This window comes from Dermochelys coriacea, chromosome 5 (genome assembly GCF_009764565.3).
Source record: "Dermochelys coriacea isolate rDerCor1 chromosome 5, rDerCor1.pri.v4, whole genome shotgun sequence".
NCBI classification, from domain to species: domain Eukaryota; kingdom Metazoa; phylum Chordata; order Testudines; family Dermochelyidae; genus Dermochelys; species Dermochelys coriacea.
In genome coordinates this window covers 120128204-120145434 of record NC_050072.1, presented here as the reverse complement: position 1 = coordinate 120145434, position 17231 = coordinate 120128204, and the positions used below count along the sequence as shown (strand labels likewise).

Genomic DNA, 17231 nt, shown 5'->3' with positions numbered 1-17231 from the left:
GAAGTCTTTAAATCATGATTTGAGGATTTCAGGAACTCAGTGAGAGTGTATGGATCTATGACGGGTTGGTGGATGGAAGAAGTTATGTGGCCTGCAATGTGCAGGAGGTCAGACTAGATCACAATGGTCCCTTCTGGCCTTAAAATCTATGAGGAGAGGTAATTCAGTCTGGGTTGTGCAGCAGAGCCTTATCACTTGGTGGGGAGGGAGAGGAAGGGGCTTTTCCTTGAATGAGGATTTCTTTGGCAGATGCATTCAGAGGGAAGGTCTGGTGGCTCCTCTTGAGCTATTCTACCAAGGATTGTCCCAGAGCCACCAGGGCGCAGAGCTTTTATACAGGTGGCTCTAGTTCTGTTGCTGATCCCCTTGAGTTTTGTGTGGATCCTTGGGCATCCTCTAAGTGTGCAGGATGACCCCATGTTTGCTGCCAGAAGTTGAGGGGGGGATGAACTCTTGTTCATGAAATATTCCTTCCCCTAAGCCTTGTGCCATGGATTTTACTGTAGGAAGAAGCGGGATCTGATTCCTAAACCCAAGTAAATCTCTCAATAATCCCAAAACCACCTCACAGAGATGTTGGGAGACTCGATATATTTTGGAGAAAGGCTTTGAGAGATCCTTGGATCAAAGGTACTTTAAATGCTTACTGCTTATAACTTTTGCCCCATTTCCTCTGCACTGCTGGCCATTTTCCAAATGGCCTAGCCATATGAAGAAAGAAGATTGCACGGAGTAAGGGACGTGGGAGGAAGGTGGTTTGGGGGAAATAATTTAGCCAGTAGAGGGCATTCTGCAGGAGCCAAACAGAGCTAGCAAAGCACTTTGTGGAATATTTGTTGTGACTGTTTGCATCCTTACCGTGCTCACTTCCCGCTACTATTCTAGCCACTGACTTTGCTGGCGGGCATGTTCCTAGGCTGCAAAGTTCATGCTTGGGGCCCTGAGTCAAAAATTTTCCAAGAACGTTTTTCTATCCGAAAATGCCTTTTTGTCAAAATTGAAAATTTCCATAGGAAATGTCACTTTTGATTGAAATTTCATTTAGAAATAAATCGAAATGAAGCATTTTGATAACATTGAAACAGAGCCTTTCAATATTCCAGAAATAAATGTTAAGATTTTTCATTTCTAATTTTTTTTGTTTTGAAATATGTTTTTTTTATATTTATTTTTTAAAAATAAAATCAAAATTGAAATGGAAATGTTTTGATTGACCCAAAATGAATATTTTAGAACATTTTGTTTTCTAGTAAAGTTTGAAATTTGTTTCCATTCCAAATAGGAACAAAACAAATTTCCTACAAAACAGAAATTCTTGTTCCAGTACAGTGCTAGTCATGAATATTCTCTCCAAAAACAGGATTCTCAGTGTCACAGTCATCTAGCGATGTGGGGGAAAGATACAATACAATGGATAGCTCTGAACAAAACACTGAAATACAAAATTAGAGATGATCCAACTTCTGGAGCTGGGACTGAGGGACTGCTACACATCATGGCCCAAGTCTGTCCCCTAATCCTGTGGGACTTGACTAAGCAAGAAGAGGGCACTTTAAAAAGAGTGATGGCGCTAGTGATAGCAGCATTGGAAACCCTTGTGTAACTGACTGGTTCCAGCAGCTGTCCTCAGCTGTTTCCATGTTAATTCTGTCTAGCTATCTAAGGTACTGGTATGGTTCCCATTACCTTAGTATCTGAGCAACTCACCATCTTTATGTATTTATCCCTGATAACATGCCTGTGAGGTAGGGAAGTGTTGTTCTTATTTTGCAGATGGGCGACTGAGACACAGAAACTAAGGGACAGATTTTAAAGGTTTATAGGTACCTAACTCCCATTGAAACCTCTGGGAGTTAGGCATCTCAGTACCCTAACTGACCTGCCGAAGGTCATACGGGAAATCTGTGGCACAGCAGAGAAGTGAACTGAAGACTCTGGAATGTTAGGCTAATGCTCCAATCAGTGAACCATCCTCCTTTAAATTTTCTCAGATGAAGTCTGACATATACTGAAAATAGCCCGAGTCTGTTTTACCCTAGGGCTCCCAAAATGGTGAACACTAGTGGAGCAAAACTAGTGCTAATAGTGAGAACCATTTTGTGTGTTTATATAATCCCTTGTGGAGTTACTTTTTATCCAAACATTTCAAACCCCTGAAGAAAATACCTCGAGACAAAACTTTCTCCGGGCGATAAAAGATGACAATGATCAAAAAACAATTTGTCATTATGTCCATTGGCTTCAATGTCACATTGTCCTTTAATAACACCATTAGCGCACAATTGTCCTGACCAGAAAGCAATCAGGTACCAGGACACAGTGACTGTCTGTGATTTGTTGACAGTATTGTGTGTGCTATTAGACCAGCTGCTGGCAACAGTAAATAACCATGAACATACTGCTTTCAAAAGCAGGGCACATAGAACAGGGACATATCTTGATAGGTAGATTAGGCAGACATCAGCAAATAAAAGTTCTTAATTTTACTTTGTTCTTTTTTTCTTTTCTTTTTTTTTGGGGGGGGGAGGCAAGGGGGAAGATAATTTTGCATGTTTCTTCATTAAAACTGACTTTTCACCCAGCATTAGGTGAAACTCCTGGGAAACAACCTTTCCCCACCCTTAATTAATCCAGAGAATGAACACAGGGATGACTAGACAGATGGGATATAATTTGAGTATGGGAAAAATTGTCATCCTCCTACTTTAATTAGTGTTATAGGATACCTCACTCTTCAGATATAAGTAGATATGACAAAGATGTGTTTCACATTTTCAAGAGGGTAATTAAACTGCCACATGCTCAAACCAATAGACATACAGCCCTGATTAAAAAGTTGAATCTCCAGAAACAATGATGGATGTTTAATGTTCATGGGTACTGGAGATGCAGTGAGAAGGGGAGGGTGAGGAGTGAATAGCTTTGGTTCTTTTCTTACATAAAAATGTGCAATTATTAAAATTAAAGGAGGAAAAAATATTAAAGTAGGGGATGAGAACACAGCAGGGCTAATTCATACAGATCAATGCCATGTTTAATTATAAAGACAGGAAAGCAGACAGGCAAGAGAGGTGAGCTTGGACATACCAGTGAACAAGAGAACTAGCAGTGCCATTGGTAGTCTGGCTTATGCAGTCATGGCCAACATGGCTACGTATAGTCTCCTTCTATTGGTTGAGTCAATGGGACTACTCCTTTAGTTCAACACTGTAGGTTGAGACCTGTGTTTCTGGAGCCCTGTTTGTGAGTTTTGACTCGAGATAGGCCCCCCAAAACCCCAAATTCTGATCCCCTTGAGCTGAATTGTAGGTCTGGAACCCATATCTAGTTCTAATTCTGACCTTCGATGCGTTGGTTGATGTTTCTGATGTCCGTGTGGAGTTGTGATCCTAACAGTAAGGATGGCTTGTGGCAACTATTTATTTCTAATGTGTACTGTAAGTATTGGTTTTTGTCACAGAAGGAAAACAGGCTGTCGAGTTCAGGTTTGATTCGGTCCTAGGCAAACCCAGGGTTGGAGCCCCTGAGGGTATGTCTACACACCAAAGAAAAAGCCACGGTTGGCCTATGCCAGCCAACTCAGGCTCTCAGGATAAAACCTGTGGGGCTGTTTCACTGCTGTGTAGACTTCCAGACTTGGGAGGGAGCCTGGGCTTTAGGACCCTCCCACATCTCAGGGCCCTGGAGCCTGGGCTCCAATCTGATCCTAGAAGTCTACACAGCCCTGCAGCCCGGTCCCAAGTTGGCTGGCAGAGGCTAGCCATGGCTTTTTCTTTGCTGTGTAGACATACCGTGAGAGTGTAGAGTCTCCTGGAAATGATAGGAGAGATGGCTTTTCCATGAAGTAAATCATCTGGTTGCTGAGAGAAGGGACATAAGATGTGAAAAGGTTCTAGTAAGCGCTCAATAACCATGTGAAATATGTGGTCATCAGCCATGATGGTGTGAAGGTTTTAGTTTCGGTTCCATCTGCCCTATGAAGAAGACCTTTACCCTTAACCAAAATCTGAGGAAATGATCTTGGGGCACAAGACGCTGTGTGACAGACTGCAATCCCATAAATTCTTGAGGTGCTGCCCCTCTTTCTTCTCTGTTCTAGCCATAGAATCAGATTAGGGTTTCTCTTGTTTGGATGATGTAAGGTGGGTGGCTGACTACACACAGCCCTTACCAGCTGGGTGCACCTTCAGGGTTGGAGTGAGTATTGTGTTCTGTGAGTGCAAGGGAAATGGGACAGGCTAGTGAAAAAAATCCCTCAGATTTTGGGGAGTGGAGCCCCACCAGCTTCCCAACCCATAAGCACTTGTAGCCTAGCTCTGGGAAGAATACCTGCTGCACCCTTTGTCAAAGTGTAGCAGTTGTCTTTGCTGAGAGTACTCCTTCAGCGCCACTGAAACAATTCTGCCTGTAACAGCATGCTGTAAACGCTTGAGCATTGCACTTCCACATATCCCCTCAGCGTGGCTGCAAAGATGCTACATAGCCAGAGTCGTCATACACCCCTGCGAAGGCTCAAAGCTGTGAGTCACTGCAGCTATCGGATCTAAAAAACCTGCTTCTTGGGGCAAGCTTACCAGAGCAGGGCCTGAAGAGGAAAGGGGCCCCAATGCACCATTTTAATTATATGAATTTCTGGCCATAGTGGCAAGTGCATCCCCTGGCAAATGACACAAAAATAATTAGATCTGCAAAAGAAAAAGGTACCCGCTTGAATGAATAAACCTGCTAATTCATCTCTGTTGCTTACAAAGAAGATGGAGTATTGGATTGCTGTTTAATCACATTGCTTCCTTCCAATCTCTCTGTTTAGGACTGTGCCACCACTTCGCGCATGCTGGCTTGGTGCAAGCCAGTTGCTGCTACTGTCTGTGGGCTAAAGCAGAGACCTATAGTGCCAGCTGTGCTCAGATAGAGTATGGGCTGCTCCTATGCAAACTCCCTTACACAGCTCTGCCAGTGCATCCCGCTCCTAAATCTGCATCATCCCGGCTTTATCCTGTAATGAGCCTCCTGATCAGTAAGCTGCCAAATGGGCTTTTTTTTTCTTTTTCCCACATTTAGGATGATGCCTTCAGCCTCTCTTTGCTTATGAAGTAATCAAGGATTTGAACCCATGTCCCTGGAGATGTCCATGTTGAAAATTGGGGTGATTTTTATTGGGCTAATCTCTATTTCGATGCACCAGGCTCAGATACTGCTCTTCATGACCCACTCTGGGAAACCGCCTCCTGATTTGTTTTGTTTTTTGTTTGCTATTTTCCAGACAAGATGAATAGTTGCATTCTGTTGGCACTAGATATCTTGGCACTTGACATGCGAGAGCGGAACAGAAATCAGGGTCCATTAAAGCTTGGATCTAGATTTAATAATAATAATAATAATAATAATAAAAAAAGGCGGTGTAGTAACTCTTTGGCACCTGCCTGAAAGAGAACTGTCAGAATTTCCCTTCTATTTATTTGCTGGTACTTTGATTATGATTTATTCTCCCCCTAATAAATAACATTCCTGTTATGCTCACTGAGTTGTTTCATTTTTTGGAAGATAGAAATCATTCATTTCCTGCCAATGAAAACTGATGAAATAATACAATTTTCAGCCAACTGAGTTGATGATTATGAGATTAATTATTGTCTGGGTGATGGCACTTAGTAGCTTTAGGTTTCTAGCTATTTTAGCATGGGGCAGTTTCCCTGGGCAGAAGGGAACTCCTGCTATGGCATTGTATGCTGAAATAAAGTTGTTCGAACTTAGAGGTGGAGTTTACTCCAGCACTGTGCTGAGTAGTTCTCTGAGGTGCTCAGAACCTTCACTTTCCACTGACTTCAACAGGAGTTGTGTGTGCCCAGCTCTTATAGGTTTGAGTCTGTATAGTTTGCCGCAGTTGGGAATGGCACTCAGTTTCTTCTTGGGCAGTTGGGATGCTTTGTAAGGGGGACTCAAAACTAATATGATTGCAATAATTTAAAGTGGGATTTTGGAGAGGGAAAGCTAGGGCTAGAGTAGAACTGGATGGATTTTTCAACTCACTAGCAATTTCAAAAAGTGAGTAATTTTGGTCAGATGAAAAATGGAAATTTCTGAAATTTTTAGCAAATTGATCGGGCAATCTTTTCTGTCTAGGGTCAAACTAAACGTTTTGTTTCAGTTTTGACCATTTTAAAATATTTTTGTGTGTTTTTTTTTTTTTTTAAATATAATTCAAGGAATTTTGAAACAGTCAATGAAAACTGCAACATCAAAACATTTCATCTTGACAATGTCAAAATGAGATGTCTTGATTTATTTTTTGCAGAATTTTTTTTTATATGAAGAATTTGGCAAATCTCTCTCTCACACATTTTGATGTTGACAACACTGCATTTTTGCCCCTACCCTGTCCTCTGCAATAGGGGGGGAAAAATGGTTTAGGCCAAAAAAATTCTCCCAGCTCTAGTCTCATGTGCATGTATGGATGGCTCCTGTAAGTTGAAGGAGCTTTAGCATTTAATGTCAAATGTGCTGCACTTTGTAGTCATCCTGAGCTCTTCTGGGAATTCCAGATTTGAGGTCAGTTGCCAATAAAACGGTTTCCTGCATGCACAAATCTCTCAAGTGGCACAGACAATGTCTTTGTTCCCATGGTATGTAGCTGTCATCATTATCAAATGTGCATAGTCTTCTGAGGACCATTGCACCATGCATTGTAGAATGAAGTTCACAGAACTGGCTCAATCCTATGAATCTCTGGGGGTGTCCCTGCGAGTGATGCCAGGTATGGTCAAGCCATGCACCCCTTTGCACGTCAGTGGAGAGGTTGAGAGCATGATGTTCTGGAATGTTTTCTCCATCCTAGTGATATGGCCAAAGAGCACACAATGCTAGTTTTGGATGTAGTGAGTGATTAGAGGAAGACTAGATCTCTGCAAGTTTATGGGATACCTTTTGCACAAAGTCAAGCCTCTTTTTATGTTCAGGATTTGGTGCTGACGGTGGATATAGAATACCTTTTGTCTCTAAGTCTGCTTGTAAGAGGATCAAGTTTTCTGACCCATATATCTGTACAGGTACTACTCAGGTTGGATAGATCCTGAACTTTGTCTCAGCAAAGAAATTTTTGCATCCATAGGTGAGAATGGACTTCATTCAGGAGGTGGCAAGGCCTAGTCATTGAAGGACATGTGGCTTGCTGTAACTATTTGAACTCGTCTTGTTGCTTAGGTAAATGAACTTGCCAACGCTCTCTATAGTGCTTAACCCACTGCATTGGTGGGGCTGGTGGCTCATCTCTGAGATTCTGGACTTCTGCAATGAGATGTTCAACCCAATGGTGTGGTCAACATCTTGTAAACCTTGAAGGGCAGGGCTGAAATTCTCTGGGCTTTCCACAAGCAAGGCAGAGTTGTCAGCATAGCCTTGGTTGGTGAACATTTCTTGGGCAATCTTGAGTCTGATGTGTGGATTGGAAAGTCCTAGTATCCTGTTGATAGCTCAACAGAGAAGTGCAGGGCGAGATGCTGCACAGCATCTGAGTTTGCTGGTGCTTCCGTGTTACCCAAGACCCAGTGAGGTATCACTATGTAGCTGAGCTGGAAAGTTAGTCATGCTCAGGTAACTTGAGCACCATGGAAGGCCCCACTGAAGACGAGGACTGGAATGTGTTTAAATTTTAGTCTGTATTTAAAGAGGAGCCAGTTAAGAAAGTGGAGCTCTAGGAAGATGTTCTCTCTGCACTCTGCTGCTGAGCAACTTTTCTAAATTACAGTTGTAACTTTCTAAGATCAGCACGTCCAGAAAATAAAACACTTGAGCCCTGGAGGTCGCAAATGTGTGGAACAGTTTGTCTAAGTCTGATTGTAGTAGTATTGGGTGATGGAGGGTCTGTGCCAGCCATAGAGAAGTCAGGGCCATGAAATTTGCCTTTTCCTATCTGCATATCCTGATGGAGCCTGGGTGAATAGAGGGTGCAGATGGTTCTAACAATATAAGGATAGAAACCTTCAGTGGACAGTGATGTTACAGATGCCTTAGTCTTTCCAGGACATAGCTCCAACTTGCTGATCTCAGTCAAGTCCCAGGAGATCAGGGAAATGATGCATGTTGCATCTGATGTGGAGGTGATGGAGAGCTGAGTGATGTCTCCATATTGTGAGACGGCCTGGGGTAAAATGTCAGCAGTCTCTCCGATGGTTTCATACAAATGTTAAACCAGATGGCAGAAAGATTGGGTCTCTTTGCGTCTCCACTGGTGAGGGCTTTGGAGATGGAGGAGCAAGTGTGCTCAGTGGGTTACGATGAGTGTGCTGAAAGCAACGATAGACTCCATATCAGTGATTCCCCTTAGCTCCGGCTACGTGAGTAAGGTGGGACAGCAGGATTCTATGGTCAGCCCTGCTAGATATGCAAACAGGTCCAGCACCATGGGTATGGAGTTACAGCTCTCATCTGGGCTCAAAAGGAGATCATTTCCCAGTGCCATGATGGCTATCTCCTAAGAGGTCCAGCACAGCATCTAACCCAATGTTTTCTTTGTCCTTGGTACTTTGGCTGAGCCTAAAAAGACCATTTTAATGGACACCAAAATTAAGTCATGCTCCTAGAACCCTGTAAATGTTACGCCAATTTCCCGCTTTTGAGTATACCTACTAGGGTCACTAGTGTTCGTCACGTTCCATATAGTAAGTGGCCATTAGTGGCAGGGGCTGTGGGGAGAGAGAAGGGTCTAATGCTACATGGGAATGAGAAGGGAAGTTAATGAAATCTAGAATACTAGTTTGAGAGTGTCCATGCATGTAGAACTGGTGTCTTGAATTGTGTTTAGCATTTGCAGAAACCAGGCATTGCAACCAAAATCACCCTACTCAATATGATTGATGGATGGAGATTTTTATCATACGCCATCATTGGTTTTTAAAATGACCATTAAAATGCTCTAAAAATGTGTCAGGGCTTTAGAATATCTTTTCTTCAGTCGACATAACTGCAGACCAGAAAGGTACGAGCCATTTAGATAGTACATTGTGCTATTGTTATAGCTTGATGTATCAAAAAATAATTAGGGCATTATGCTGGAGAGCCAGGATGCATGCTGCATGCACCAGATAGAATAGGTTTAGTTAGTGAGACACTATTGATAATGCAGGGAGTAGTACTGCAATCATCTTCTTTACTGAATTGCATTTATTTATATGACAAGACCTGCCACATTTACTTTTATTGGCCAGCACCTGATAGAGGTAATGATACCATACCAGAGAAAAGCAAACTTACAGCAATGCCTGGCAGCAGGAAGGATGGCGGTCATTTCTCTCTTCCCCCAGGGAAATGTAGTAGCTTTAATTGGCATGCAGGAGGACTGATTGATTTACCAATGGGTCTGACAAGCAAATTCTTTGTCAAAACAGGCATTTAGTGTGAGGTTTTCCAAGCCTCTGAGGGAATTTTAGTGCCCATTTAATTTCTTGAGCACCCAAATCCCTCAGATGGCTTTGAAAATCTTAGCCTGGCTGTAAAGTTAATAGAATCAATTTGGGTCGTGCGCCCACATGCACATCTATCCTAAACAGGTCTAGTTTCAAACAATTCAATATATCCTGCAGGGCAAACCACTGAATAGTCACCCAATATAATATTCTCACACCAGTTGTTTTATTCTCTGGAACTGCATTGTTACGGCCAGATTACATATTGCAGAATCTTGGAGAACTCATGCAGTGATATCTTTTTTTCTAAGTAGTTTTCAGTGTCTGACCTTATAGGTAAAAGGGACATTGTCAAATTGAAATCTACTCTATTAAAAAAAAATAGTTTCACAAATTGCACCTGTCTCTGAATCCCTCAGCCCATTTTTGTGGGCTTGCAATCTAATTTTTCCATCTTTTAAAAAAAAATATTTCCCCCTCTGTTGTTAGGTGAAAGATCTATACCAACATCAAGGGATTCTAACCAACTAAGGGCCAGATTGCTCAAATGGATCCTTGAGTGCAGACTCTGTTTCCATGTGGAGCCTCATTGAAATCCATGGGGCTCCCTTGGGTGCAGGAATCTGCTCATGTGGATCATATTGCAGGATTGGGACCTGAGTGGTTATGCAAGAGAAGCAGAGAAACTGACTACGCAAAGTGCTGTCAAATGCTCAAACAAACTGAACACGGGGAACAAAATAGCTTCACTCTTATCTCTTACTGTTGCAGTGATATTGAACGTCCCCCATGACAATAGCAGGGTGATAGGTGTTCAGGCAGAAGTGTGACTATTTTCAAGCTGCGCTTGTCCCTTTAAAGGCAAATGCTGTTGACACTGCCCGACATGGAACAATTTCTGGCTCATTTTTAAATGCTCTGCAAGAGCCAATCTAAATGTTCGGAGAGGTTTGCTTCTCTCAACAACAGCCTCTCCAGATAATCAACGAGTCACCGATGTGCTCCAACAAAAGCGAGTTCCCTTATTCAGGAGCTCCCCTTTCTCTTAGTTTGGGAAGAGGCTGTTAAGTAGAGGAGCATACAATAATAATAGTATGGAGCAGCCCAGCTGAGACTGGGTCTCCATTGTGCTAGGAAATGTACAAACATGGACTAAAACAATCCCTTTCCCATGATGCTTATGATTTATGTCAGCAAGACAAAGGAGGGAGAAGCAGAGAGAGGAGAAATGGCTTGCCCAGGGGCATAAAACAGGTCAGCAGAGGAGCCAGAAATAGAACCCAGGTCTCCTGACTTTCAGTCCAGTGCTTTCCTTGTTGTGTCATGATGTCTTTTAATGTACAGCAAGGCAAACCGCTAAAGGAATAATGTGTTCTGTTAAGAATGCTAAAGATACTAAAGTAGCAAGTGCCACAGAAACAATAAAGGTCTCTGGGTTGGGATTGGGGCAGTAAAGGGGATGCATTATATCCTGGTGGGTGTGTGTTATGTCCAAGGCAAACTGAACAACCATATTTTATGAACTACTCATAAGGAATCCAGCTCCCTTTCTAAATGAGGAGACACTTTTAAAGCAATAGGAGCAATTAGTAGTGTTCAGGAATCTCTTGAAAAGCCGGGGTTTGTTAATTTTCTCTTTCAGGTTTGTGTCTGTTTCATTATTAGTCATGAATACAGCAATTTACTGAATAAAAAAATGAGGAGTACTTATGGCACCTTAGAGACTAACAAATTTATTTGGGCATAAGCTTTCGTGGGCTAAAACCCACTTCATCGGATGCATGCAGTGGAAAATACAGTAGGAAGATGTATATACACAGAGAACATGAAAAAATGGGTGTTGCCGTACCAACTGTAATGAGACCAATTAATTAAGGTGGGCTATTATCAGCAGGAGGAAAAAACCCTTTTGTAGTGATGATCACAATGGTCCATTTACTGAATAGTAAAGCTACTGAGTAACAGATGAGTGTCATATTCATTTTGTGCTGATTTGTGGTGTCGTATTATTTCGTCATTTGCAAGTATTTGGATGACTCCTATGAATTTAGGGAAATTATTATGGAGTTCAAAAGTTTATAGATTTTAGCATGTTTCTATTCATTTGAAAATATACTGTCATCCAGTCAGGTGAAAGAAATAATGCCATGTGACTGAGATGACCAAGCATGCAACATAGATATGTACACAAAGTCAAATAGTTCGTAAACAGCCTCTGGTCTGAAAACTTTGTAGACAATGTTACTTATGAATACTGAGAGAGGCTCTGCCAAGGACAATGGGGGTTGATTAGGTGGACGCCACCAAAGAGCAGATGCTTCAGCCACATATTTTTATGAACATCCCAGTTTGTTGCAACTCATGCTCCAAGTGTTTAACTTGGTATTACTCAATTTACTTCTGAAACTTGACATCCCATAATATGTATGCCTTAATTCTCTGCTGTGTTAGTCCAGTTGTACGACTGCTTAATGCCACTGAAATCAATAAGATCACACTCCTAAAAAACTGCAGCAAGGCAATGGAGAATCAATCGATAGTGTATGCTGTATAGTTTTTGTTTATCGGTGCTTTGACCTTGGTTCCTGGAGACTTTAAAGGCAAGTCTATATTTAAAATACCGTTGGACATCAGGAGCCTAGAGAGCATAAGATAAGAGCTCTGTAATGCCAAATAACTTATTTCACAGTCTACTTTTATATAAAGAACAATATAGATTGTCTCAGGAAGACAAAAATAACAACCAATAAGTGCAAAATTTGGGATTTGATAGAGCTAACTTGATGGTATAACTGTATAATAATCAGAATTGTACCCAATACCTCTGTCATAGGAAAACATGTGCATGGTTTTTTATCATTGCAGGTCTCACAGCTGGGTTAAAAAATCCTTTGCTGACCAGTTCTGACGTTTAGGTCACATAGTTCCTATGTTTGGCAATGAGTACTGTTCCCTACAGTACATTTAGAACTGCTTTGTGCAGTCTGATTTTAAATGTCCCATGTGATGGGATTCCAGAATTTCCCTTGGGAGGTTCTTTCTTTCTCACTGGATACACAACACAATAATCTGTCCTGGAAAGGAAGATAGTCTTATGTGACTGGTGGTAACAAGCTTTCAGCAAACAAAGGCAGAATACTGTGCAAGCCAGAATAAAACATACTGAAGGTCAAATTGTGGCGGACTCCTGGGTAAGTATATAAAGGAACCTTGTACTGCTGCAGGACTGCCAATCACAGTGGTATTCCCTGAGCTTTCTGAGGGAGAGTGGAGCACATCCTGCAATTTCTGGCTCCCCTCTCTTCCGTGACATGAGACATTAGGGCAGGGGTGGGCAAACTTTTTGGTCTGAGGGCCTCATCAGGGTTCCAAAACTGTATGGCGGGCTAGGTAGGGAAGGCTGTGCCTCCCCAAATAGCCTGGCCCCCACCCCCTATCCGTCCCTTCCCACTTCCCGCCCCCTGACTGCCCCCCTCAGAACCTCTGACCCATCCAACCCCACATGCTCCTTGTCCCCTAACTGCCCCCTCTGGGACCACACCCCTATCCAGCCCCCAACAGGCCCCCCGGGACTCCCACACCTATCCAACCTCCTCCTGCTCCCTGTCCCCTGACTGCCCCATGGACCTCCTGCCCCTTATCCAACCCCTCCACTCCCTGTCCCCTTACCATGCTGCGCAGAGCACCAGGACTGGCAGCCACGTCGCCTGGCCAGAGCCAGCCACACCGCTGCACAGTCTAGAGCACCGGGGCAGGCCGGCGGCTCTCGCAGCCCCACAGCCTGGCAGGAGCTCGCAGCCCCGCCGCCCAGAGTGCTGGCGGCATGGCGAGCTGAGGCTGAGGGGCAGGGGCGCTAGCCTTCCCGGCCGGGAGCTGAAGACATGGGCAGCACGGTCCCATGGGCTGGATGTGGGCCGTAGTTTGCGCACCTCTGCATTAGAGGGTGGTGCAGCTTTTAGTTCTTCAGGGCCAATTCAAATAATTCATCAAAGTTTGCAATCCCAACCAGATCAAGCTGAAATGCTGGTGTGGTGTTTACTGCTTGGGCTTCTGTGCTGCATGGTGTTAGGTATGAGCTGCTTTATGCGAAATGAGAGCTCTGTGGTGAAAATAACTTGAGACTGTGGGAAATCAGAATATCTCCCCCCTTTATCACAGTACAAGCTGTGGGACATCACAAGTTTTCTCCTCCTCCTGTTCAACAGAAAACCTCTTTTCACAAAGTCCCAATTCCAGACCCATCCCCTGTTCCCCTTGTTCTTTGGTGGGATAGAACCTCACTCCCCCAGCCGACACAATAGAACGTAGGGGAGAAGATTGGTGTGCCCATGAACACCCAGAAACACAGATGTTTGTCCCAAGTGTATCTGAACCTACCATTTTGCCAAAACTGGGCTGGAAGTCTCCTTAGAATATAAGAATAACTTCTCTCATGGTGATTCTGCACTGCTGATTCCAGATGGAATCGGGAAGCCCCCAAGGCCCAGAACCTCAAAGATACTTAGGCATCTCAAGCACACACAAAAAAGAGAACTTGTTCAGATCTCAACTGTGTGTCTCAAATTCATCCTGAATTTCTGAGGAAGGACCATAGTGGCTCTTATTCATTAAAACTACTTAGCAATACCCTTTATATAGTATAAGGCTTCTTCATCTTGACACATTAATTCTTTTATCTGCATTTGTAGGCACATGCCTGGTACCATACACTGTCCTTTGATAAATAATAGCTGCCTGTCTGTTTCTTTTGCTTCAGAGAGAAGGCAGTAGTCTCATTTGTTACTTTGTGTTTTGTTTACTGTTGGTAGTTATTTAAGCAATAACAAAGAGCAGGGAAAACGGCCTTCACTGACTTGTAGAGTTATGTAATGTTTTTTGCTGCCTCTGGCAAAGCTGAAGTAATCAATGGAATGGATTTCAACACTCGTATGTTATGTTTGTATATCTGGATGCTAGTGTGGGAAGCTTATGGTGAATTTAACGGCAAAGCTATTTCATTTTGCCAGCTCTTTTGTTAGTCGTTAGACAGGAACGACAGTGTCCGAATCTGATTCTGTATGGGAGAAACCAGAGAACATTTTTTAGGAAGGGAAAGAAGGAATTGCTTTAGATTTAGCATATAGTTCAGTAACACAGAAAATCTTAGAACGTCATGTCATGTTTCTTCCCTCTTCACATTTACTAGTTGTAAAAATATTTTGCACCATCATATTACTTCTATTATTTTTATTGGTATTGAGCTCAGGTAGCATGGAGGAGGGCGAGTCATGGACCAGAGCCCCACTGTGCTAGGTGTGCTTTACGGACCCATTATTTTTGATTATACAAAGGGCCAAATTCACCCCTGGTGCAAGCAGGTGAAACTATTGAAACCCGTGATATCCACAGTGAAATCTTAAAAAAAGAAAAGGAGTACTTGTGGCACCTTAGAAATGAAGTGAGCTGTAGCTCACGAAAGCTTATGCTCAAATAAATTTGTTAGCCTCTAAGGTGCCACAAGTCCTCCTTTTCTTTTTGCGAATACAGACTAACACGGCTGTTACAGTGAAATCCGAGTTGCAATCGTACACCATAGCAGAGTTTAGTTCTTAATTAACACACTTCCTATATATCTCTCCTGATTTTAGTAAGTCAAATAGGCATGTCACTTGCTTTGTTGGTGGTTCTCCTAAATCCAGCGTTTCTTCTACGGGAAGTGAAGATTAAAAGTAGATGGTGCGGCTTGACAATCTGTGTCCCTGTGCCTTGTGTAGTCATTTAGACCAGTGATTTTAAAACTTTTTTTTTTTTTTTCAGGGGACCCAGCTGAAGAAAATTCTTGATGCCCGCGACACAACAGGGCTGGCGATGAGGGGTTTGTGGTGTGGGAGGGGCTCAGGGCTGGGGCAGAGGGTTGGGGTGAGGGCTGTGGGGTGGGGCTGGGAATGAGAGGTTTAGGGGGTGCGAAAGGGTTTCTGGGCTGGGGTAGGGGGTAGGGATGCAGGAGGGGGTCAGGTCTCTGGGCTGGGGCCAGGGATGGGGGGTTGGGGTGCAGGAAGGGGTTCCAGGTTTGGGGGTGCTCAGGACTGGGGCAGGGGGTTGGAGTGCACGAGGGGGTCAGGGCTCTGGGATGGGGGTGCAGGCTCTGGGCTGAGGCCAGGGATGAGGGGTTTGGGGTGCAGGAAGGGGTTCCAGATTTGAGGGGGGCTCAGGGTTTGCATGCAAGAAGGGGTCAGGGCTCTGGGCTGGGGATGAGGGGCTCCAGGTTTGGGGGTCAGGGCTGGAGAAGGGGATTGGGGTGCATGAGGGGGTCAGGGCTCTGGGCTGGGGGTGCAAGCTCTGGGGTGGGGCTGGGGATGAGGGGTTTGGGGTGCAGGAAGGGATTCTGGGTTTGGGGGGGCTCAGGGCTGGAGCAGGGGATTGGACAGCAGGATTGGGGCATGGATTTACCTCTGGCGGCTCCCGGTCAGCAACGCGGCTGGGGTGCACCACAGACCACGTTGCACCCCAGAAGCAGCCAGCTGCAGGTCTGGCTCCTAGGCAGAGGTGTGTGACTTTCACTCGCAGGCCCTGACACTCCCCGATCCCCCCCCCCCCAGCTCCCATTGGTTGGGAACCGGCCAATGGGAGTGCATAGCTGGTGCTCGGGGTTGGGGCAGCATGCGGCACCCCGTGGGGCCCCCCCCCGCCTCGAAGCCGGACCTGCTGCTGGCCGCTTCTGGGCGCAGCACGGTGTCGGAACAGGTAAGCACTAGCCTGCCTTAGCTGGGCAGCACCGCTCCCGGTCTGCAGTGCTGACCACAACAAGGCGACCCAGTGCCTTAGTGGGTTGCGACCCATGGTTTGAAAAACACTGATTTAGTCCAATTCAAAGGGAGTGTACTATGGTACCATTCTGATCAGGAAGCATTTTACATCCACTTTGCACTGGGATAAATATCTACACAAGGCGCAGGGTAACAGTGAATCAGGCCCAGGAACTGAAATCTCTTGCTTCGTCATCCAAAGGCCTAATCCAACACCAACTGATACCAATGAATCCTTCTAATGATTTCTGTCAGCATTGGGTTGGGCCTTAAAACCTCCTTAGTTTATAATCTCTAAAATATCTATTTACCTGAACTATATTCTACAGAAAGCTGCTATTTCTTATGTACAATATGAAAAATGATCTTGGATTTTGTGGCCTCATGGTATAATTGTCATAGAAAGGATAGAATTTACTATGAAAAAATAAATCACTTTGTCACTAGGTCAGCAGTGACTGAATTTTGTTACCAGATTAAGTTCTTTGGTGTTCTCCTACATTAATTGAGTTTAGCAGATCCAGATCCTGGATTCCACATCACCAAAACAAGCACCATAATGGGCACCTTGGATGATGGTCTCAGCAAGGAAACCAAGGACCCTATCTTCCTCTGCATTCTCTCATCAGTGCGAATCACATGTGTGCCCTGTACTCTTTTAATGGGAATCGGAGCACGTGGAATCTGAACTAACCCTTTGGGTCATGGTTTAAACATATTGGCATGTCAATGTGTGGAAACTTGAATTGCTGCTCCTCTACCTCTGCAGCGGACAGAGAACTTTACTGTTCCAGGATTGTCAAGTTTTCTATTATAAATGCTCTAAAAATTGCAGTTTCCCAAAATACCCTTCCCCAAAATGGAACAAGCTTTTCCAAACACTCTTCCATCTACCTGTCCAAAGCATTGACTCAGTAATTCACCTCCTGAATTTTATGGATCACTAACTAAGTAAAATTTACTTTAGAAGGACTTTTATTTGAGATCTCCTTATCTCTCCCAAATTAAATATAGCCAGTGGTCATATTTTTTGACCATTACCCAT

At 43.9% G+C, this 17231-nt stretch overlaps 1 long non-coding RNA gene across 2 annotated transcripts in view; it reads left to right on the top strand.

The window, feature by feature from the left end:
- LOC119855951 overlaps positions 1–17231 on the top strand; it is a 92663-nt gene that overhangs the window by 11157 nt on the left and 64275 nt on the right. Inside the window, exon 2 of one of the 2 annotated variants that reach the window (XR_005293085.2) lies at positions 15198–15255. The exons of the other annotated variant lie outside the window; for it this stretch is intronic. This is a non-coding gene — a long non-coding RNA (uncharacterized LOC119855951). The remainder of the gene's footprint in view (positions 1–15197; positions 15256–17231) is intronic. 2 annotated transcript variants of the gene reach the window in all.